At 45.3% G+C, this 23,476-nt stretch overlaps 1 pseudogene; it reads left to right on the top strand.

Moving 5' to 3' along the window:
* The first annotated feature begins 12,871 nt into the window (after positions 1–12,871).
* Positions 12,872–21,868, top strand: LOC137641256 (uncharacterized; annotated as a pseudogene).
* The last annotated feature ends 1,608 nt before the right edge of the window (positions 21,869–23,476 follow it).

Genomic DNA, 23,476 nt, shown 5'->3' on the forward strand with positions numbered 1-23,476 from the left:
TTGGTGAGTATTGTCAGGGGCACAGATATAATTAAAAGTGTGAGCCAGATTGCATCTGAAATGAAGAAGTCAATGTCACCAGTAAAGTTGACACAATCCTTTTGTAGGAATTATTGATCTAATCTACATGTACAAGATACTATCAAGAAATTTGAGTTTTCCTTGTGGACCAATAATTCAAATGCTGTTTAATGAATCATCATTAATTGGTTCAATTTTGTATATATTGAGAATTAAGTGAGGAAAAAAATCTTGTTCATCTGAAGAACTTATGGTAGAGTCCAAAGAGAAAGAGAAATCCAGCTGAGGTGACTCCACATTGGGATGTAGAAGCCCAATTGCGATTTGAGGAATTTTACACACTGAAGTATTGTCCTCAACAAAAGCAACTTCATTATCCCTTGATGTTTGAAACCATGGAGACAGTCTCGTGCAAACTGATACCAAGAGTCACAGCGATTCATCTTTAATGTAAATATCTACCGCCATTATGAAATAGAGGTTGGCTCTAAAATGCTCAGATATCAACAAGACCAAGTTGTTTTTTTTTTTTTTTCCGACAGTGCAACTTTTGCAGGTCACTGAAGGCAATAGTTTTTGCAGCCTCTCTTCACTTCCTCGTTACATTCACATTTTAGATTTTACAACACAACCGTTTCTGCTTCCTTTCTTTCATCGTGTTAAAAGGACTCCATAGTCATGGTAAGCAGCTCTTCGGGGAGGGGAGATACTCCAAAATTCTACCATTGTTCTCTAATCTTGGGTAATGCCATAGCCTCTGTAGGCTACCATGGTCTTCCACGGTTTTGGAGTAGAGTTCTCTTGCTCGAGGTTACACTCGGGCACACTATTCTATCATATCTCTTCCTCTTGTTTTTATAGATTTTATAGTTCATATATGGAAGATCCAATATTATTAAGGGAGTGTACTTGGCCCAATCTTATTCTGCAACGATACTATTGGTCTATCGAAAATACTACAAAGGCATGGCGTGAAGTTCAAACTACAGTTTTTGCGGATGAGACACAATTTTACTTCTCCGTAAATGATATAGATGACAGTACTGAAACTCTAAACCGAATCCTTGATAATGTTAGAGAATGGATAACATTTAAACAACTAAAATTGAATGTGAACAAAACTGAATTCATGGTGGTGGGTAAGAGAAACAGCGTGAGAAACTTGGGTGATATTCAAAGGAACATAAATATGACTCGGTGCCGATATCTAGCAAAGTTCGATATCTAGGTGTATTTCTTGTCTGTAACCTGTCTCTAAATGCCCAAATAAATAATGTAATAAAAACTGCTGGTTATTTAAGAAATATTGCGTTTATTAAAAAAGTATCTGAACAAAAATTCTGTAAAGAAACTTGTAATAAACTGTGTTATTACCAGGATTGACTACTGCAACTCTATCTATCACAATTTACCAAAAGTGCAACTTAAGAAATTACAAAACATAATAAACAGGAGCAAGACTAATAAAAGGTGTCCCACCTAGAGAAAGGATCACCCCTATACTAATTGATTTACACTGCGAGAACCGGTCGTCCAAAATACTTAAAGGAATTGCTACATATTGCGCCGCCAACTAATCGTGTCGACACGTCGAGAATACTTACAGATGGCTTCAAACTGATGGAACCTATATATGTCTACTTTAGGCTCCAGAGCCTTTAAATATGCGGCCCTGAGACTATATGATAAGATCCCACGAAACATTCGAATGATTGAAGGCATTAAGGCTTTCAAAAGGAAACTGAAGGTTTTCTTATTCAAACAGTCTTACAACATTGACGATTTAACAGTAAATGAACAATATGTGATCTGAAACGATAAATACACTGAACGGACAAGGTATGGATGGGACCGGAAAACCAGCCATCAAAGTAAGTTAAGTATTATCATTATTACTTCCCAAGCTAGAACCTTAGTTGGAAAACAGGATGTTATAAGCCCAGGGGCCCCAACAGGGAAAATAGACTAGTGAGAAAAGGAAACAAGGAAAAAATAAGATATTTTAAGATCAGTAACAGCATTAAAATAAACATTTCCTATATAAACTATAAACACTATAACAAAATAAAAGGAAGAGAAATTAGATAGAATGGTGTGCCCGTGTGTACCCTCTAGACAGTGGAAGACCACAGTACAGAGGCTATGAGACTACGCAAGACCTGAGAACAAAGGTTTGATTTTGGAGTGTCCTTCTGGAAGAGCTACTTACCATAGCTAAAAAGTCTCTTCTGACCTTACCAAGAGGAAAGTAGCCACTGAACAACTAGTGTGCAGTAGTTAACCCCTTGAATAAAGAAGAATTGTTTGGTAATCTCAGTGTTGTCAAGTGTATAAGGACAGAGGAGAATGTGGAAAGAATAGGCTAGACTATTCCTTGTATGTGTGGGTAAAAGAAAAAATGAGCCGTGTCCAGAGAGGGAGGGTCCAATGTAAATCTGTCTGGCAAGATAAAGGAGCCAATAAGAGTTACCCCTGCACTAATTATATTACACTGGCTGCCGGTAAAAGCGAAAATTGAATACAAGCTACTCTTACTAACGTTTAAGATACTGAACCAAAATATCTAAAAGAATGCCTGAACAAACTAGAACTAGAAACAAATGTTAACATAAGACACATGAATGACAAACATAGGTTATCTGAACCAAGAACAAATAGTAAATTTGGTGAAAGTGCTTTTAGCTATTGTGCGCCGAGACATTATAATAAACTGCCAACTGAAATGAAGGACCTAAAGGGAGCAATTGAATTTAAGAAGAAACTAAAGACTACTTTTCACAAGATCATATGATTTGGAAGATGCTACAATCAAAGAATTGTATAAGTTATAATGAAAATGTTTCGTTAGATGATTAATATGGACTCGCCCGAGAAGTAGTTCACTCGACTTCAGTGGAGGGTTGGATTTAAACCCAAAACAAATTAAAAAAAAAAAAGAAAAAAATAACTATCTCGCGGTAGTATATCAACGGGTAGCTGGGCCCTGGCCAAGCTACTACCTTAAAACCAGGTATGCAGTTAATTCTAATAGTCAGGCCTTCTCCATCATGAAGTTTTTTATTCCAGCTGTGCCCAAGTTGTGGAATGAACACGCAGACATAAGTATTTTTTAGTTTATATATGAAAATCTGTTTTAATGTTGTTAATGTTCTTAAGATATTTTATTTCAATTGTTTATTACTTTTCATATAGTTTATTTAATTCCTTATTTCCTTTCCTCACTGGGCTAATTTTTTCCTGGAGCCCTTGGGTGTACAGCATCCTACTTTTCTAAATAGGGTTGTAGCTCAGCTAATAATAATAATAATAATAATAATAATAATAATAATAATAATAATAATAATAAACTTAGAAGCTTTGCTCCAATTATGTGATGGAGTGCCCACAAACTTATTTTTCAGTGACCAGTTGGGAACCAGGAACCTAGCTTGGAGAGGTAAGTTCCTTTGGGAGCTGATCACATCAGTTTCTAGGGCATTGTCCTGTCCCTTGCCTCTGGCATTCACGAGAGACATTTAAACCTTTAAACTTAGTAATAGGCAGTAGGCTACAGCGAATGTTTTATGGAATTTTTAGCGACCCTCCAACTTTTTTTAATCTCATCCAGAGGAAAAACTGTGATTGGGGAATTACTAATACTTGATAAACATATACAGTTCAGCTGCATGAAGTTTATTTTCATAATGGTTCTTCATTTTAGTAGAATTATGCGTTTAAACCTAAATGCTGGTAGTTTTAACTCATAGCTAAACGGGTTGACAATTGTTAGGTCATCATTTGCAATGTAGACAACGGAAGCACATGAAAATTAGGTTCTCGGTTAGATAGTAAACATAGTAGCCTACATAATACAAGTATAATGCTCTCACATACCTCTAAAGTCAAATGTTGCTATTAAGGGTCACACTAAAACTGTATTCAAAGTTTGGTTCTTCAGTAAACTTTCAGCCAATCATACAAGAAATGCTTTTGATTAACCTATCTAAATTCTAGTAATATCAACAGCAATCCAAATTGAGAAGTCAAATTGACAAGGCAATTATTGATCAATCACAAGTTTACTCTATATCTAGAGTGCAAAGAGAAAAAGCCTAGAAAGCTGCAAGAGCATCCATAGAGTAATCCATGATTTTAGCATGGAATATATGTAAAAAAAATCTATCATTAATTTAAGACAATACTCATCAATACTCGTTTTAATATTCAAAGCTTGGGTGCATGTTTTTCTCCTTGCTAGCTAAATTAATTGTTTTTTTTTCTTTTCTGGGATTGATTTAGTAATTTTGCATTAAACGCAGTTGAACGTTTGTATTTAATTTCAACCCTTTTAATAATGTTTGATGGTTTCATTTTTTGGTAATCAATACAATATATTTTTATGTGAGTTATTGGACACAGATAATAAAATTACTCATAACAATAACATTACTGACTGTCTTCTTGATCATAGATAGTAATTTTTCATTAAACGCAGTTGAACGTTTGTATTTAATTTCAACCCTTTTAATAATGTTTGATGATTTCATTTCTTGGTTATCAATATAGAATATTTATTTTTTATTATTGGACACAATACAGCTACTCATAACATTAAATATTGCAGACTGTCTGCTGTTCCAATAATGAATATGGGGTAACCGAGAAACTGTAACTTGACAGTGGTTGTTCTTCTGTGTTACGGCTCTACTTGACCTTGAAGTGAAGATTTCTTAAAATTCTCTTGTACGTGATCTAATTCACCATTATCAAAAAGTGTTTTTGACATTATATAGTTATTTTAAGTTTAGGCTATGCTAGTGTATCCCCAAAGGTCTCATGATGTGGTAGACGTGCACTGCACCAAGTATACACATCGTAAGTTCGTCTTATTCTATTTCAGGTCAAAGGGAAATTCAATTTATCCGTCATTTCTTTTAAATGGATTTCTATTAACAAGAAGCTAATGGTGATTCTCTTGGATAAATAGAAGGCGGGGATTCATTCGTAGGACTTTATCCAGGTAAGTAGCACTACTACCACTTATGTGAAGTTTATTTATAATTGGCTTTTTGGAAAATATATATTATGTAATTGTTCATTGAAAAAGCTTATTTGTTTTATTTACATATGCCTGATTAACAAGCATATTAAACAATGAAACTAAATACGGTTATGGCTTAACCTAAAGTTCCCCTTTTAACCCAACCTAAGTTACCGGTAATATTTTACTGTATTGCAGGGCTATGTAATCTAGGGAAAAAACTACTTGTTTCTATAGAAAAAAATTCCGCTCTCTTTGAAAATGACACTAATTTCTGTCGCAAATGTAGTTTCAGAAAACGGATTTTGAGCGAAGCGAAAAATCTATTTTTGGGTGAGATAGCCATGTCATCCTGATGGAAGGTTCCTTCAGTAGCTTCCTAAGGGTATATATGACTACAGTAGATATTCCCAGAGAATTAAACAGGTTTCACAGAATTCTAACTTCTGCCGCGAGTACCCGTATGGTTTCCCTTTAGGATATCGTATAATAACGGGACGTGTGCTTGACACGCCACATAGCTATCTACACCCCACATAGCGTTAACGCTTCGAGGGGGAAGTGTAGCAAGCTACGGGAGGAGCCGTTACCAAGTTCTCCTCCTTCGTTACTGTTACGGTACTCTGTGACGTCATAACCGCCGCCATGTTTTGCCGCCATCTTGGTTGACGTCACCGTTGCGCCCCTTCCTCATTCCTTCAGGCCAGCCTCCATGATACAATAAGATTGGGAGGGGCCTGTCAAGGCCTGAATAGAGAAAAAGGGCGGGGCCATCAGGACGACATGCCTATCTCACCCAAAAATAGATTTTTCGCTTCGCTCAAATCGGTTTTCTGGGCTCAAGCCATGTCGTCCTTATGGAAGTGTACCAGAGAATTAATGTATCGTGGATTTTTCCCTTTTGTAGTGCCTTCAACTTCTAGACAATATTCCTTTGGTCTGGTGACCTTAGAGACCTGTGACACTTCCGTTACATGTCACTACAGATAAGCATATACCATTTTACCGTTTCCTGCCTCCCCAGCAGGGAAGTCCTATTTGGATGTAAGGAACATCTTGAAGTTACTTGATAGAGGAACTCACCTAGTCTCGGAGATACTTGCCGGTGTGACGGTCTGAACGATCCCCTGGTCTCAGAATTCTCCTTGACATTGTATAATGGTTCTTTTCCGCCATATATATATATATATATATATATATATATATATATATATATATATATATATATATATATATATATATATATATATATTTTTCAATATTAAACTTAGCCGGTGATTATATAAGCTGCAGCTCTGCTGCCCGACAGAAAAACTCTACGTTCAAAATACGCCAGCGATCGCTATGCAGGTAGGGGGTGTACATCAACAGCGCCATCTGTCGAGCAGGTACTCAGTACTCAATGTAAACACAGAACCAATTTTCTCTCTGTCGTGCCACCGGCAAGACCTACTAAATTCGCTATTGCTTACTGGATTGGTTTTCACATATTTTGGTGAAGTACTCATTTCTAGTTTTGAGCTTTCGCTATGCAGGTGTTTTATCTTCATCTCAAAACTTGAACTCGTTTTGGATAGATTTAATTATGGTGACAAGGAGAGTATGGACTCTCTTTCACTTTTAAATGGCCGACCCTTCCCTTAGACGGAAGTGTGTTTAGGTTTTTAGTAATTTTGCTTAACACGTTATAGATCTATATATTTTATATCTCTCCGCCTTTATTAGGCCTCTTCGATTAACTTTCCATTTATTATAAACATATGAAAATAAATTTTTATGTTTTGTTTATATGCGACCTTCCTGATAGTAGGCGGTCCTTACTTGGAACCGAAGTTAATCAACGTTGAGCCCGTTATATCGTATTTAGCCTTTAAAGAATTTAAAACTTTTTAAATTTAATGTTTTATGAAAGAATTTCTTTGATAGTCTTCGTACTGTTTTCAAAGATGAACTAACGTTTAGTTTTTTAGACTACGCAGTTGTTGACGTTCAGGACGTTCAACATGCGCTCTATCGTTACGATAGAGAGAGAGTGTATCACGGTTTCACTTTGCAGTAAGAGTAAATCGATTCTGACGTTTTGTTCATTCTCTCTTAGCTTAAATGTTTTAAATTCTAAATTAAAGGAACTTTTTATTTGGAAAACCTTTCAGTTTTTTCCTTTAGTCAAATAACATGTTTTTTTGACGATATATAATTGGGCTCTTCTCTTAGGTGCGAAATCAAGAGAGAAAGAGAGAGAGAGATAGAGACGGAGGGAGAGAGAGGAGAGAAAACGTTCCGTTCAAGCGGGTAACGTTGTTCTCGAGTTGCTCTCATCCCTAGTCGCTGTACGGGAGGAAGGATAAAACGTTTTTAGTTTTTTATTCTCGTCCCCAGGCTATGTGCGGTGAGAGATTGAAAACGTAGTTATATGAACTAGTGTTTAGTCTCTTTCCCAGCCACTGATTTTTTTATCTTAAAATATGTTTTCTGTTTTTTGCTGGTATTAATGAGCTTGCATTATACGACTGATTTCGCAATTACTACCTTTTAATGAAGGGTAGATTTGCGTGTTTCAGGTAGAAATCAGTAAAAGTTTCGATTTCAGTGAAATAAGTGCAAAACAGAAAATTGATAAAGTGATGTGCGCAAAGTGTTACAGTGTTGCGTCCGAGGGTTCGTCTGTTCGTGCCTGTCGTTCACCTAGTCCGGGACCTCTTGCAAGCTCCCAAGCCCAGGGGAGAAGTAATGTCGAACGACTTATGGGTTCGAGAGGCCTTGATCAACGAACAGACGTTTTCCCTCTGTGGTTTCGGGCGTATCTACCCAAGATCGCCCCACCCACTCTAAGACGAGAGAGCCCGTTTATTCCTCGTCTGCGGAAGAGGTTTCTCGTAAGAAACCATGGACCAAGGTCTCGCGGCTTATTAAGCGCAAGTCGGTCCTTTCCGCGCAAGTCCAACGGCCCAGTTGTAGCCACTGGGTCAGTTCGGACTCGCTGCAGTCTTCCGACGACTGCTCACCTCCTAAGAGAGGCAAAGCGGTACCGCATCAGACAGTCACACCGTCTGTTGCCGCACCTGCTCCTGTAGACCCTAGTGGTCTTTGCTGCAGACCATGCAGTCTCAGTTAACGTCATTGATGCAGGACTTTCGTGCGGAGAAGGTTGACACTGCACCAACCTCTAGCCTACAACCAACCACGGTTGTGCGTCCTGTGGACGCTGAGGCGACCTTCTCCCGCACTCCAAGAGAGTCCCGCCACCCATGCGTTCCAGTGTACCCTGCCAGCCGCATGTTGACGTTCAGCGACGCACGGAACCTTCCGTTGACGTTCGCGAGGTACAACAACAGTCTAAGTTGTTTTGTTTTGACGCGGTGCGTCAACTTCCGCATTCTAGAGTTGTTTTGACTGCTCAGTCTAGACAGTCAAAGCAGTCTCGAGTGGACACTGTACGTCCTCACACACCTGTTGTGGTTGACAGTTCACAGACTGTCAAGCAGTTACATGACGTTGCCTTCTGGTCTGCTACTTATGCACCAGTGAGAGACTCACTGAGGTAACCTAGCTTTTATCGGACAAGGTTCTTGTGGATGAGGAAGTTGCTGTTCTCCCTCCTACTGATAATCCCTTGAGGACTCTGTCAGATGGAGAGGAGCCTTAAGCTGCTTAGCCTCCTATGGACTTTAATTAAATCATGATGATTTTTTTTAAGGATCTTCGTCCGGATCTTGTAACTGCTGCTCCTCGTTCGCCTAAACGTCAGAACTTACACTAGGCCTAGCTACTTCGAAGCCGTTGTTTTTAAGCTAGTGCTCTCTCGCTCTCCTAGAGAGCGTTACGTTGGCTAGGCGACTGGTTTTTGCACCAGGAGGAGTTTTTAGGGATATTGCCTTTGATTTCCCTTCTTTTAAACTGGCTTATAGAGCGAGAGTCTGATATGACACGAGAGAAGTTCTCGGCTTGGGAGTTCATGCCTCTGCCCAGATAGACTTCTCAATTCTGGTAGACTCGCCCTGGCGCCTAGCCAGGAGACGCTCCAAGTTGTTTACAGGTCAACTTCTCAGCTTTTGTCAAGCCTTTGAAGTTTTGCTGTACTATTATGTCACACATAACAAGGCTTTCAGGGATGGTAAACGGTTCCGCCTCAGTCGCTAACCCCGTCTGTTGCCACACCTGCTCCCGTAGACCCTAAATGGGCTTTGCTGCAAGCCATGCAGTCCAAGCTTGCGTCCTTGATAGAGGACTTAAATGCGGAGAAGAACCTTCTGGCCAACAACCTTCCAACCGGTCGGTTGTGCGCCCTGTTGACACTGAGGTAACCTACTCGCGTCTGCCAGTTGAGGTGGTTCCTCCTTCTGGCCAACAACCTTCCAACCGGGCGGTTGTGCGCCCTGTTGACGCTGAGGTAACCTACTCGCGTCTGCCAGTTGAGGTGGTTCCTCCTTCTGGCCAACAACCTTCCAACCGGTCGGTTGTGCGCCCTGTTGACGCTGAGGTAACCTACTCGCGTCTGCCAGTTGAGGTGGTTCCTCCACCGATGCGACCCAGTGTGGGTTGCCAGTCGCACGTTGACGTTAAGCGACGCTCGGAGGTGGTTGTTGACGTTCAGGACGTTCAACAACCAGCAGAGGTGACTTGTTGTGACGCAGTGCGTCAACCTCAGCAACCTGGTAGGGTGTTGACTGCACAACCCAGACGGTCTAGACAGTTTCGGGTTGACGCTGTACTTCCTCGCGCACCCATGGTTGTTGACAGTTCACAGACTGTGCAGCAGTTCCATGATATTGCGTCCGGCTCCGTCACGCATCCACCAGTGCGACCGGATTCAGCGAGTCAGACGTTGCCCACTCCGTTGCCGTTTCCTCATCAGTTTCGGATGAGGAACCCTCTGATGAGGACGTTGCTGAACAAGACGATCAGCCCCCAGCCCTGCTATCCATCCAGAAGATGCTGAAGAAGGAACGCTGCTCAGTCAGGCTGTGGATGAGTCTGGTAGGGACACTTTCATCCGTGGATCAATTTGTGTCACTAGGAAGACTACACCTCCGTCCTCTTCTATACCATCTAGCTTTTCACTGGAAAAAGGACAAGACGCTAGAAGCGGTCTCGATCCCGGTTTCCGGAAAGATAAAGTCTTGTCTGACTTGGTGAAAGGACTATATCAACCTTAGAGAGGGTCTTCCCCTAACTGTTCAGACTCCCAACCACGTTCTCTTCTCGGACGCATCAGACGTAGGCTGGGGTGCGACATTAGACGGTCGGGAATGCTCGGGATTATGGAACTCGAGTCAAAGGACAATGCATTTCAACTGCAAGGAGCTTCTGGCAGTACGTCTGACCTGGAAAAGCTTCAGGTCTCTCCTTCAAGGCAAAGTGGTGGAGGTGAACTCGGACAACACCACGGCTTTGGCGTACATCTCCAAGCAAGGAGGGACATACTCTCTGACGTTGTACGAGATCGCAAGGGACCTCCTCACCTGGTCAAAAGGTCTAGACATATCACTAGTAACGAGGTTCATCCAAGGCAACTTGAATGTCATGGCAGATTGTCTCAGTCGGAAGGGACAAATAATTCCAACAGAATGGACCCTCCACAAGGATGTATGCAAGAGACTTTGGGCCACCTGGGGCCAGCCAACCATAGATCTCTTCGCAACCTCGATGACCAAGAGGCTCCCAATATTTTGCTCACCAATCCCGGACCCAGCAGCAGTTCATATAGATGCCTTTCTACTAGATTGGTCACATCTAGATCTATATGCATTCCCTCCGTTCAAGATTGTCAACAAGGTACTGCAGAAGTTCGCCTCTCACGAAGGGACAAGGTTGACGCTAGTTGCTTCCCTCTGGCCCGCGAGAGAATGGTTCACCGAGGTACTTCGATGGCTAGTAGACGTTCCCAGAACACTTCCCCTAAGGGTGGACCTTCTACGTCAGCCACGCGTAAAGAAGGTACACCAAGGCCTCCACGCTCTTCGTCTGACTGCCTTCAGACTATCGAAAGACTCTCGAGAGCTAGAGACTTTTCGAAGGAGGCAGCCAGAGCGATTGCTAGAGCAAGGAGAACATCCACCCTTAGAGTCTACCAATCGAAGTGGGAAATCTTCCGAAACTGGTGCAAGTCAGTATCCGTATCCTCGACCAGTACCCCTGTAACTCAAATAGCTGACTTCCTCTTATATCTGAGGAAAGAACGATCTCTTTCAGCTCCCACTATCAAGGGTTACAGAAGCATGTTGGCATCAGTCTTCCGTCACAGAGGCTTAGATCTTTCCAACAATAAAGATCTACAGGACCTCCTTAAGTCTTTTGAGACCACGAAGGAGCGTCGTTTGGTTACACCTGGTTGGAATTTAGACGTGGTACTAAGATTCCTTATGTCAGACAGGTTCGAAACGCTACAATCAGCCTCCCTGATAGATCTCACCTTAAGATTCTTTTCCTGGTATGCTTAGCCACAACTAAAAGAGTCAGTGAGATTCATGCCTTCAGCAAGAACATCGGATTCTCATCCGAAACGGCTACATGTTCTACAACTTGGTTTTCTAGCCAAAAACGAGCTGCCTTCTCGGCCTTGGCCAATATCGTTCGATATTCCAAACTTATCGTATGGTTGGAAATGAACTAGAAAGAGTCTTATGTCCTGTAAGAGCTCTTAAGTTCTATTTAAAACGAACTAAACCTTTACGAGGCCCGTCTGAAGCTTTATGGTGTTCAGTTAAGAAACCATCTTTGCCTATGTCAAAGAATGCTTTATCCTATTTTATCAGACTGTTAATACGAGAAGCTCATTCCCATCTGAATGAGGAAGACCAAGCTTTGCTGAAAGTAAGGACACACGAAGTAGAGCTGTCGCAACTTCCGTGGCCTTTAAACAAAATAGATCTCTGCAAAGTATAATCGACGCAACCTATTGGAAAAGCAAGTCAGTGTTCGCGTCTTTTTATCTTAAGAATGTCCAGTCTCTTTACGAGAACTGCTACACTCTGGGACCATTCGTAGCAACGAGTGCAGTAGTGGGTGAGGGCTCAACCACTACAATTCCCTAATTCCATAACCTTTTTAATCTTTCTCTTGAAATGTTTTATTATTGTTTTTGGGTTGTCCGGAAGGCTAAGAAGCCTTTCGCATCCTACTTGATTTGGCGGGCGGTCAAAGTCATTTCTTGAGAAGCGCCTAGATTAGAGGTTTTGATGAGGTCCTGTTGTATGGGTTGCAACCCTTGATACTTCAGATCCTAGGGGTCACTCAGCATCCTAAGAGGATCGCGAGGCTCCGTAAGGAAGACGTACTTAAAAAGGCAGAGTAATTGTTCAAGTCGACTTCCTTACCAGGTACTTATTTATTTTATGTTTGTTATTTTGAATAACTGCTAAAATGAAATACAAAATACTTAGCTCATAATAATGTAAACAAGTAATGCTGGTCTCTACCCACCCCCCTGGGTGTGAATCAGCTTATATAATCACCGGCTAAGTTTAATATTGAAAAATGTTATTTTTATCAATAAAATACATTTTTGAATATACTTACCCGGTGATTATATATTAAAGGACCCTCCCTTCCTCCCCAATAGAGACCCAGTGGACCGAGGAGAAAATTGGTTCTGTGTTTACATTGAGTACTGAGTAACTGCTCGACAGATGGCGCTGTTGATGTACACCCCCTACCTGCATAGCGATCGCTGGCGTATTTTGAACGTAGAGTTTTTCTGTCGGGCAGCAGAGCTGCAGCTTATATAATCACCGGGTAAGTATATTCAAAAATTTATTTTATTAATAAAAATAACATATATATATAAGTGGCAATAGTGAGAAATCGCTTAGCAGCAAACATGATGTGCACATGTCTCCTAATGGAACCAACAGTGAAGTTGTCAAAGACCAGAGGCGACGTATTTGATGATGCAGGTGGTGTTTCAGGTGGATGAGGATTCTTTCCACGGTTCACCAACACTCGGACAGCGTTCGGAGTCATCCCCATAGCATCAGCAACTCGTTCACATGGCCTGTAGGAAAAAAAATAAATACATTTAAATAAACATATGTATATGTATATATGTATATATGTGTATATATATATATATATATATATATATATATGTGTGTATATATATGTATATATGTATATATGTATATATATATATATATATATATATATATATATATATATATATGTATATGTATATGTATATGTGTGTATATATATATATATATATATATATATATATATATATATATATATATATATATATATATATATATATAATATATATATATATATATATATATATATATATATATATATACATATATATATACATATACATATATATATATATATATATATATATATATATATATATATATATATATATATATATATATATATATATATATATACATACATATATATATATACATATATACATATATACATATATACATATATACATATGTTCATTTAAATGTATTTATTTTTTTTCCTACAGGCCATGTGAACGAGTTGCTGATGCTATGGGGATGACTCCGAACGCTGTCCGAGTGTTGGTGAACCGTGGAAAGAATCCTCATCCACCTGAAACACCACCTGCATCATCAAATACGTCGCCTCTGGTCTTTGACAACTTCACCGTTGGTTCCATTAGGAGACGTGCACATCATGTTTGCTGCTAAGCGATTTCTCACTATTGCCACTTTAGCGGAAGAACTTAAAATGCTAAATATCATTCCTGAAGAAACATCTGAGAAGGCAGTATGGCGAATCCTCCATAAGATGGGTTTCCAGTACAAAACATCCCAGCAGAAAATGTACCTAAGGAAAGAAACTTTGGACGTCGTTTGCCGCCGAGTTGATGCTCTACGATCCCTCCAGCAACATCGTGATGAAGGAAGAGAAGTACAGTAGTGTATGTCGAAGAGACGTGGTTTACGACGAGAATGCAACATTGCAAGGAGTGGGTGGACACCTCTCAATCTGTCACCAGTGCCACCTACAGCCGGCAGGTGCCACCAGGAGAAGGAGAGAGGTTTGTGGTGGTAGCAGGTGGTACAGCTAAAGGTTTTGTAGAAAATTCATTTGTTCCGTAACTGAAATACAAACCACGCTATTTACATGGGGTGATTACTTCGGCGCAGCCGATGACGAGCCATAAAGTTTTAACGAGGGTTTCCTACCCCACCGCTAGTTAGCGGGGGGTTAGGGAGGGGTAGCTAGCTACCCCTCCCCCTCACACACACCGGAGAATACTCCACTTTACTTTTGGCTCGGATAGCGATGGGAAGTCTCCGCTCCTATCCTCACTTGACGGCCATTATTGTTTAGTCTTTTAACTTACCTTTTCTTATACTTGATATATTTAAACATTATTGATGTTTATGTATATTTTGGTGTATAGAAAATAGTAAGTTTCCTTTACTTTCGGTGTTGTGCGGTGTGTGTTGTGTACGTTCTACGAGAGTATCGCCGGCTTTGCAGGCCACTACGATCTTTCTTGATCACGGCCTTCACTCCTAGGCCACCATGGTTGCCTTCGTGGAGACCGGCTCTTCTCTTGAGGTCGTTCACCTCTTACTCCGTACTACGCCTACGATAGCCTCTCAGGACCGAGTCGCTGTTTCGTTTTATTTGTTTCAATTATTTTTATGAATACTGTATAATTGTGTTTTAACTTTTCTGCTCAGGGCTCACGTCCCTTCGGGGGTCGGTGATCCTTGGTACATTCAAAGTCAGCTGCATAATTATAATATTATAATTCTGTTTTGTTAACCTTCGTTCCCCCCCCCTCACCTGTGCATGCCGGGTGGGGGAGGGGGGCGCATACCTTCTTTTGTTCTTATGTTCTTTCCCTCGGGGTTTCTCTTCGGAGTTTCACCCGGGGGAATTTCTGTTAAATAATTATTCTGTTTTATTTTCCAGTTTACGATGCTGTTTCTTCGTGCCTGTTGTGTGCCTTCGAAGCAGAGCTGTCCTGTTTATCCTGGGTAGTCGGCTTCGCCGCCGTCTCTCGAGGCGTTCGACAGGGGCGTTCCCTTCTCCTAGAGACTCCTCTTCGTAGGTTTGTTCCTGTCGTCAACAGCTTGCTGTTCAGTCACTAGCACTTCGGTGTTTAGTGACAGGGAAACTTCGGTTTTCTCTTTTTCCCTGACCCTTCGGGATCTCGGAGCTTTAGTTACGCAGTTCCCTCGGGCTCTCGTAACTTTAGTCACTTCTACACTTCGGTGTTTTGTGACGGAGAAACTTCGGTTTCTCGTTGCGTTGACCCTTCGGGGTCTCGCAACTATCCCTTCGGGGCCTCGCTACTCAGACTACGTTAGACCCTTGGTCCCTCGTCCCTCAGTGTACCTGTTGCCTGGTGTATCCGTTCCTGACTGCAGACGCGCCTTGGGCGCCCACACCCCCGTTATCTAACGGGCTCCTCCCTTCGGGGCAGGAGAGACTTTCTCACACCTTGAGTAAGTCCCTTAAGTGCCAGGTATCACCTGCGTGCCAACGTTCCCTTACGCGCTAGCGCTCGACTGCTGTTCCTGCTGATCCTGAGTCTGCCTTCAGAGACACCCTGTTCCAGTATTCAGTTAGGCTGCTACCAACGTTCCCTGCGCATTTGCGCACATCGTTAGGGTTCCTGAGATAGCGCACTGGCGCTCACCAGCTTTTCAGCCTACGGTGTCTCTAAGTCTCTTCTACGAAGGACACCTCTACCGTTCGCGGGAAAGGTACCTCACAGAGACCACTCCTCGGAGTGTTTAGCAGTCTCTCAGTTGATCGTCGGCTCTGAAGTAGACCTCCTGGTCCTCTTCAGGGGATGGCCTCCCTTTTAGGGACACATCCCAGTTCCTGATCTACGAGTTAGCCGATCCTTCCACCATTTCCGACGATCTTCTGTTACACAGGGGCCTACGATCTTCACTCGCGTATAAGCGCTGAAGACCGCCCGCGTGCGGGAAATAATCCCGCACGCGATCCCGCAATCGTCGAGGATCGTTAGCCGACGATCTTCTGATACGCGTAAGCGTTGATGATCGCCCGCGCGCGATCTCGTGATCGTCTAGGATCGCTAGCCGACGATCTTCTGTTACGCGCTACGCGTAAATGCTATAGATCGCCCGCGCATGGGTTGGTTTCCCGCGCGCGACCTCCAAGGCCCTTCCGCTCGCGATCGTCGAAGATCGTTACCCGGCGACGGTCGTTAGCCGGCGATCTTCGGATCCAGCGCTAGGCGCGCAAGCGATGACGATATTCTTAGTGGATCGGTCTGTGTGCGGGATGGTTTCCTGCGCGCGACAACGAGGCTGTCCGCGTGCGGTTCTCCGCACGCGATCATCGACGGCCGTTAGCCGGCAATCTTTGGATCCGGCGCTAAGCGCGCAAACACCGACAATCTTCTTAGTATGCATAAGCTCCGATGATCGTTCTGTGCGCGGGATGGTTTCCCGCGCACGGCAACGAGGCCATCCGCGCGCGATCGTCGACGGCCGTTAGCCGTCGATCTTCGGATTCGGCGCTAGGCACGCTAGCGCCAACGATCTTCTCAGTTCGCGTAAGCGCCGAAGATCGTTCCGTTCACGGGACGGGTTCCCGCACGCGACCATTGAGGCTCACGCATCCATCGCACGGATCGTCCGCGCGCGGTTTTCCCGCTCGCGATCGTCGTAGATTGTCCGCGCATGGGCACAGAGGTTTTCCCGCTCGTGATCGCCAACTATCTTCTCTCGCGCGCGAGCGCCGACAGTCTTCGCTCACACGTGAGCGTCGGAGATCGTCCGTGCTCGCGCGAATTGCCGACGATCGTCTTTCATAGTTGGAGATCATGCGCACGCCGGCACCATGGTTTCCCGCTCACTGTCCTACGGTCTTCTCTAGCGCCGACGATCTTTGTACTCGCGTAAGTGCCGAAGATCGTCAGCGTTATTCTTCCGCTCGTGGGATGGTTTACCACACGCTATCGCCGATGGCGCTAGCACCGGCGATCTTTTTCGCCGAGATCGTTTGCGCGTGGGATGGTTTCCCTCGCTATCGCCCACGATCTTTCACGCGCAAGCGCCAGCGACCTGCATACACGCGGAAGCGCGAGGATCGTTCACGCGGACACCGATACGCTCACGCGGGTACGCGGGCATGCGGGCGCGGTTATACTGCTACGCATGCTTTATTTAAGCGCTACCCAGATCTGTGCTTTTCGCGCGATTGTCAGCATGATCGGCGCACCGTTCTCCGACGCGACCGCGCCCTGTTTACATCAGGGCTTATGGCGGTCAGGCCACCTCCGCGTTTCCCTCCCCCGCAGCGCAGAGCAGCGCCCTCTCTGGAGAGGGGGAGGTTTCCAGATAGGTCAAAGGTCTCTTCTCCCTTCTTTGCAGGTTCTCTACGGGCGAACTCTCATGTGTCATCTCCCCCAGAGGATCGAGTGATCCTCTTCCCTCCAGAGGGGCTCTCTGTCAGCGCAAGGGTTGGCCGGCATCCCTGCGGAACGTTCAAGCAGGCGATGAGCCTGTGCCTTCTGACTGGGGTCACTAATCGGTAGCAGCTTCCTCTCCCCCTGAAAGGGGTGAGAGGAATCTCTGGCATGATATCTCCCCCAAGGACTATCCTGTCCCTTCGCGAGTCCTTACGCAGGCGATGAGGCCTCCTCGGACTTAATCTCCCCTCCCCTGTGGATGAGCACTACCCATCCCCAGGAGGGTCGGAAGACCCGGTCCTCTCCCCCTTCACTCCATTGGGAGAATCCCCGCCTCTTCCTGAGGGTCCTATCGTGCGGAGGGGGCGAAGCCTTACGTCCTTCATCGCTGGGGTCCTGTTTCCCTCCTAGGAGTGATCCTAAGGCCCTGTTTTCCGCAAGGATCTGACAGGATCCAGTTCGACCCTTGGGGCATATCTACGAGTCTCCCCAGGAAGAGCCTCCGGGGATGGGAGTCCTGCTGCCAGTCCATCAGGAGGAGGAGCTCCAGGGGTCGGAACTTGCATTCTGGCAGGTTCTGGCCCTCAGGAGAAACCTCAAGGGGATCCCAGATTCAGACTGAAGGATTCGGTCTTGGACCGAGTTCTACTCACCCAAGGACTCCCTTACGCCAGTGCAGCTTGCCCTGGTCTCAGGGAATGGAGAGCGCCAGAGACTAGGCCGAGGGCCAGCTCTCCGAGCTTGTCTCCTTCAACAGTCCCGGTTGGTTTCGAGCCCCTCCCTCCTCCCTGGGTAGGGATCGGTGAGGGGACGGGCCCTCCGGGCGGAAGTCCAGTCCATGTCGGAGAGGCGCCCCCTCCAAGAGGTGGCCATCGGGTTTCGAGGCCTCCTTAATCGTCTCCTTCCCTTCTCGACTCTATACAGGGTTGTCAAACAGTCTCCATTCAGCATAGCGACAGCAGACGCGGTCAGCTTTGCGGTGAGACCACAAGTCTTCATGGGTACACTGGTCCGGTAGGACTCATACTTCCGGTCCTGGTTCACCCATCTTCAAGGAAGTACTTTGGAGTCTGCCTGGAAGGCGGGTATACCAGTTCAAGGGCTGTGCTTCGGCCTCTCCACGGCACCTCAACAGTTCTCCGATACATCCTCTCAGATCTCTTCACGGGCTCTCAGCATTGGCTTCCGGCCACTCCATTTCCTGGGTGGCTGGCCGATCCTCGGACTTTACTAAGTTCTAAAGATCATGGTGGTCCTCGAGGAGTCCTCCCCGCAGCCCTCTCAGAGTCTGGTATACCGAGCCTGGTCTTAGGCTCCTATCTCCCATAGCCTTCCCTTTAGACGTCAGGGTACCAAGGCAGAGGAAGGTCGCGAGAACTTTCCTCACACGAGAAGACCCTCCAACCCAAGGTTGTTACGTCTCTCCTCCCTGGCCCGTCTGGTTTCCACAGTCGCCCCAGGTTGAGTTCTCTCCAGTGGCTACTCGGGGCTCGGGGGGAGTCGGGGGCACATCTCCCCAGACGCCGAGACCCCTAGGGGACAACCGGTACAGACGAACCCATAGGGGTGGGAAGCTGACGAGGGCCTACAAGAGGGAGTGGTCCTTCTCGTCCTTCCCCCTAACTTGATGCTGTTTTCGGACGCGTTAAAGGAAAGGGGGGCGCCCCCCACGTTCTGATCCACGGGTCCTCAGGCCGGGGGTCAGAACCAAGAAGAACCTTCTCTAGTCCTACTAGAGACGGAATCCGTGTTTCTGGCTCTTCAGTACCTCCACCTAGCCTTGCGGACTACTCTGTGGTTATGAGGATTAACAACACCACAGTGATGGTTTTCTGGCCCAGACAAGGAGGTACTTTTCAGTACAACCATCCCATCCTGCGGTAGAGATACCGGGATGGTCTGAGTCCCCCTCGGTCTCCTTGGCAGCTCGCTTGATTCCAGGCAAAGGAATGGGCTCGCCGACAGTCTGAGCAGTGTGTCACGGACACCACATTCCGAGTGGTCTTTGGATTCTCAAGTAGCCTACAAGTCCTGCCCCGGTTGGGCTCCCTCGGTGGACCGGTTCGCTACAGCACTGAGCTGCAAGCTCCCGCTGTGCTGCTCCCCGGTCACGGTTCCCAAGGCCCTCTGGTAGGAGGCCTTCCAGCAACGGTGGGACACCATCGATGTGTTGCCTCCGTAGCTTGCTCCTCTTCCCGCCTGGAGTCTATCCAGCATCTTCTCAAAGAGAGAGGATTTTCGCAACAAGTGGCGAAAAGGAGGCCTGGACACCTGCGCAAGTCTTCCGCAGTAGTCTCCCAGGCGATAGGGCGAGTTTTCTGTGACCGGTGTCGGGGAGAGGGCATCCCTCCACACGTTGCTGCTTCCAGCAATAGCGTAGCCCCTTGTGGGATTGCGGGATAAGTGTGCCTTTCAGTTTCGACTGTGAAAGGCTATCCCTCAGCCCTTAGTCTTGCCTCCTGGCTCTAGGGACAAACATTTCTCCCCCCGCTGGAACTCTTCCTTCGCATGCGAAGCCTTGTCCTCTCCTGCCCTCAGTCGAAGGTGAGACCTCCTCCTTGGGACGTGGTTCGAGTCCTCGAGTCTCTAAAGAGACCCCCTGACGAACCACTACGTAAGTCCCCAGCCCACCATCTTTCTGGGTAGACAGTGTTCCTGCTAGCTTATCTTCAGCCAAGCGAGTCACATGGTCTCTCTTACGACTTCGCCCATTCAGGGGGTTAGGGGGCGGCAACATTCATGTTCGTCCCTGAGGTTTGTTGCCGAGACTCAGAATCCAGGAGTGCCGGACCCGCTTCGACTCCTTCCAGGGTTCGAGTCTCCGTCCTGTAGCAGATGACTCAGTCCATATCCTACCTTGCCGGTGGGGGGTCCGAGCTGGTGTCTTCAGAGAACAGCTGCAGTTCGTCTCCAGGTCCAAGTCTCGTTCGTGGATCCTGGGTAACAAGGAAGGGTCTCCAGGAGTACCATCTCGGCCTGGATTCGCAGGGTGCTACACCCTGCCTTGAATCCTGACCCTTCTCCGTCACACTGCCCTAGAGCCCATGATGTCAGGGGCTTAGATACGTCCCTGCCCTTCATGGAGCATCTTTCAGTGACTCAGGTCCTACAAGCGGGGATGTTGAAGCATCAGACCTTCTTCTCAGCCCCTTACCTGCAAGACATGACCCACAGGAGGCTCGATACGTTTCTATCGGCCCTGTGGTGGCTTCACAACCGCTGGTCTAAAACTCAGGCTCCTTGATGGACAAGTAGCAGAAGGTTGAGGGCATTGTTACCTGGTGTTAGTCTGCATGAATGAAAAGATCTGTCTGGCCCTTATCCTTTTCTTCATCCTCTCCTCCCACGGAGAAAGCAGCATCCTGGGTTCTCTGCACAGCTGACCTCAAACCACTGCAGGTAGACCATGCTTCCTTGTGTTCCTAGTATTAGGTGTAATACTGTCATGTCCCTATACCCTGACGAGGTGGTATTGGTAGAGTCCTAGCCTGGATTCCTATCTGAGGGACTCCAGGGCAACTGCCTGGGACAAGTCACTTTTCACCTTCGCACACACCTTACGTAGGCCGCGGCAGTTTCACAACCGCCAGCGAGGAGCAGGGATTCCCTATTGTCCGAGTACTTGATCACTCGAATATGGAATCCCCGGGCAAGCCAAAGCCAGTATTGCCGGGACTTACCACCCTTCCTAAAGGTTAAGTCACCCCATGTAAATAGCGTGGTTTGTATTTCGGTTACGGAACAAATGACAAATTCGTAGATAATTTGTATTTTTCCTAACTATACAAACCTTAGCTATTTACAGTTATGTGCCCGCCAGCCCTGTCCCCCAAGATAAGTCCCACCTCTAAGTAAAGTGGAGTATTCTCCAGTGTGTGTGAGGGGGAGGGGTAGCTAGCTACCCCTCCCTACCCCCCCCGCTAACTAGCGGTGGGGTAGGAAACCCTCGTTAAAACTTTATGGTTCGTCATCGGCTGCGCCGAAGTAATCACCCCATGTAAATAGCTAAGGTTTGTATAGGTAGGAAAAATACAAATTATCTACGAATTTGTCATTTTTATGCTTCCCCGCGAAAAATAAAACCGGCGACTACCATGGAGAAATGAATTCAAGAGATATTTATTCGGTGGCTAACATCACAGCTCCTGCCGTCGCTTGAGGATCCTTCGGTGCTGGTGCTAGACAACACCCCATACCATAGCCAATTGACAGGAGATAGCCGATGCCCAACAACAGCTACAAAAAAGGAGGATTTGGTTAACTGGCTCAGGTCTCGAAAAATACAGCATCCAGCTCACGCAACACGCCCTGAGCTTCTAAAGATATGCAGGGGCAACCGGCCCAACCCAGTTTACATTGTGGATAATATAATCCGTGAATGGGGCCATGAAGTGGTTCGCTTGCCCCCTGCCCATCCTGAGCTCAACGCCATCGAGCAGATGTAGTGGGGCTGTATGAAACGACAGGTGCGCTCCTCGTTGCAGCGGTTTACCTGTGCTGATCTCTTTGCCAGGCTTGAAGAGGCCAGGCTTGCTGTAACAGGGGAGACGTGGGCTGGCGCTGTCAGGAGATCAAGATATTTTGAAGATGATTACTGGCTTTCAGATAATATTCAAGACAGTATAGATCCGGTTATCATCAACATTGATAGTGACGAGGAAAACGATCTTTTCCTTGAGAGTGATGATGAGTAAAATGTATAAGTGTCCATTTCTTGTTTTTTTTTTTCATCCCTCATAAATCTATGCTTTCCAGCAATTGGTGATAACATTATTTTGGAAAAGCAAAGCTAATGAATACTTTGATACGAGTATATCAGCTTGGCATGTAGACAATGTCAATGAATTTCTCAAAGTAAGGTTGATTGGTTCATTAATTGAAGTCTGGTATAATTCCAGTGACAAAGTCGCAATGATATTTGTCACATACCTTTTAAGTAACAAAAATAGGTACTGGTACTTATAACGTAAATAAATATATAAAACTATAGGTTGATATATAATAAATCTTATGTATGTATGAACACACACACACACACATATATATATATATATATATATATTATTTATTTTTGGGCTCAAGCCATGACGTCCTGATGGAAGGTTCCTTCAGTAGCTTCCTAGGGTATATTTAACTACAGGGATATTCCAAGAGAATTAAACTAAAGGTTATCACAGAATTCTAACTTCTGGTGCGAGTACCCTAAAGGTTTCCCTCTAGGATATCGTATATCAACAGGGGACGCATGTATTAACACGCCACATAGCTATCTGCACCCCATATAGAGTTAACACTTCGATATGGAAAGGTGGAGAATAACTGGGGAGCCGTTCCACAGTTACACTCGTCCGTGGCTACTTTTGGTACTCGAAACGAAAACAAACGGGCGCCATTGCTAAATGACGTCACGTCCGTCCTCATCATTCAGCCTGTAGCTCCTTGCTTTGGTCGGATTTTCCTTGAGTGCGTTTTTCATTTGCTTACATCGCCGTTATGTCGCTGCCTTCAGCCTCGCCTTCTTCTGGAAAGTTGAGTACCAGTTCCCAGTATTGTTTAAATAAGCTCTAGCCGTAAAGTAACTTCTACTTTTCGTAAAATATTGAGTTTTGTGGCAGAGCTGTGCCGATCCTGGACGCGCCATTTTATGGCGTCGCTGTTCATATCGCATGCTTTATTTAGTTAGCCAGAACAGCCTTCTCCGGTCACTTAACTAATTAATATTATTAGTTATTTAGTCTTCATAGCTAGGAATTGAGGCCGATTCACACGACACGTTTTCTTTCCGACAGGCTGGCCGTCGGTTAACCGACGTCTAGCTTTCTTACTTGTATTCAAATGCAACTGTTCACTCGACCCGTTAGGCAGACGGCGGCCCTCGGACGTCAGCCGTCCGAGTCGGCTCGGCTTCCTTTCCAAGAAACCTCGTCCGGTTTGACGGCCGTTAGCCATCCGTCGCAACCAACGGGTGGATGATGTTTTGTGTGATTAAGGACCTGTATCGTACCTGCTCGTTTTATGGCCTACAACCCCGACTTTTCCTCATAGTATAGAGT

Source organism: Palaemon carinicauda, chromosome 5 (assembly GCF_036898095.1).
Source record: "Palaemon carinicauda isolate YSFRI2023 chromosome 5, ASM3689809v2, whole genome shotgun sequence".
NCBI lineage: Eukaryota > Metazoa > Arthropoda > Malacostraca > Decapoda > Palaemonidae > Palaemon > Palaemon carinicauda.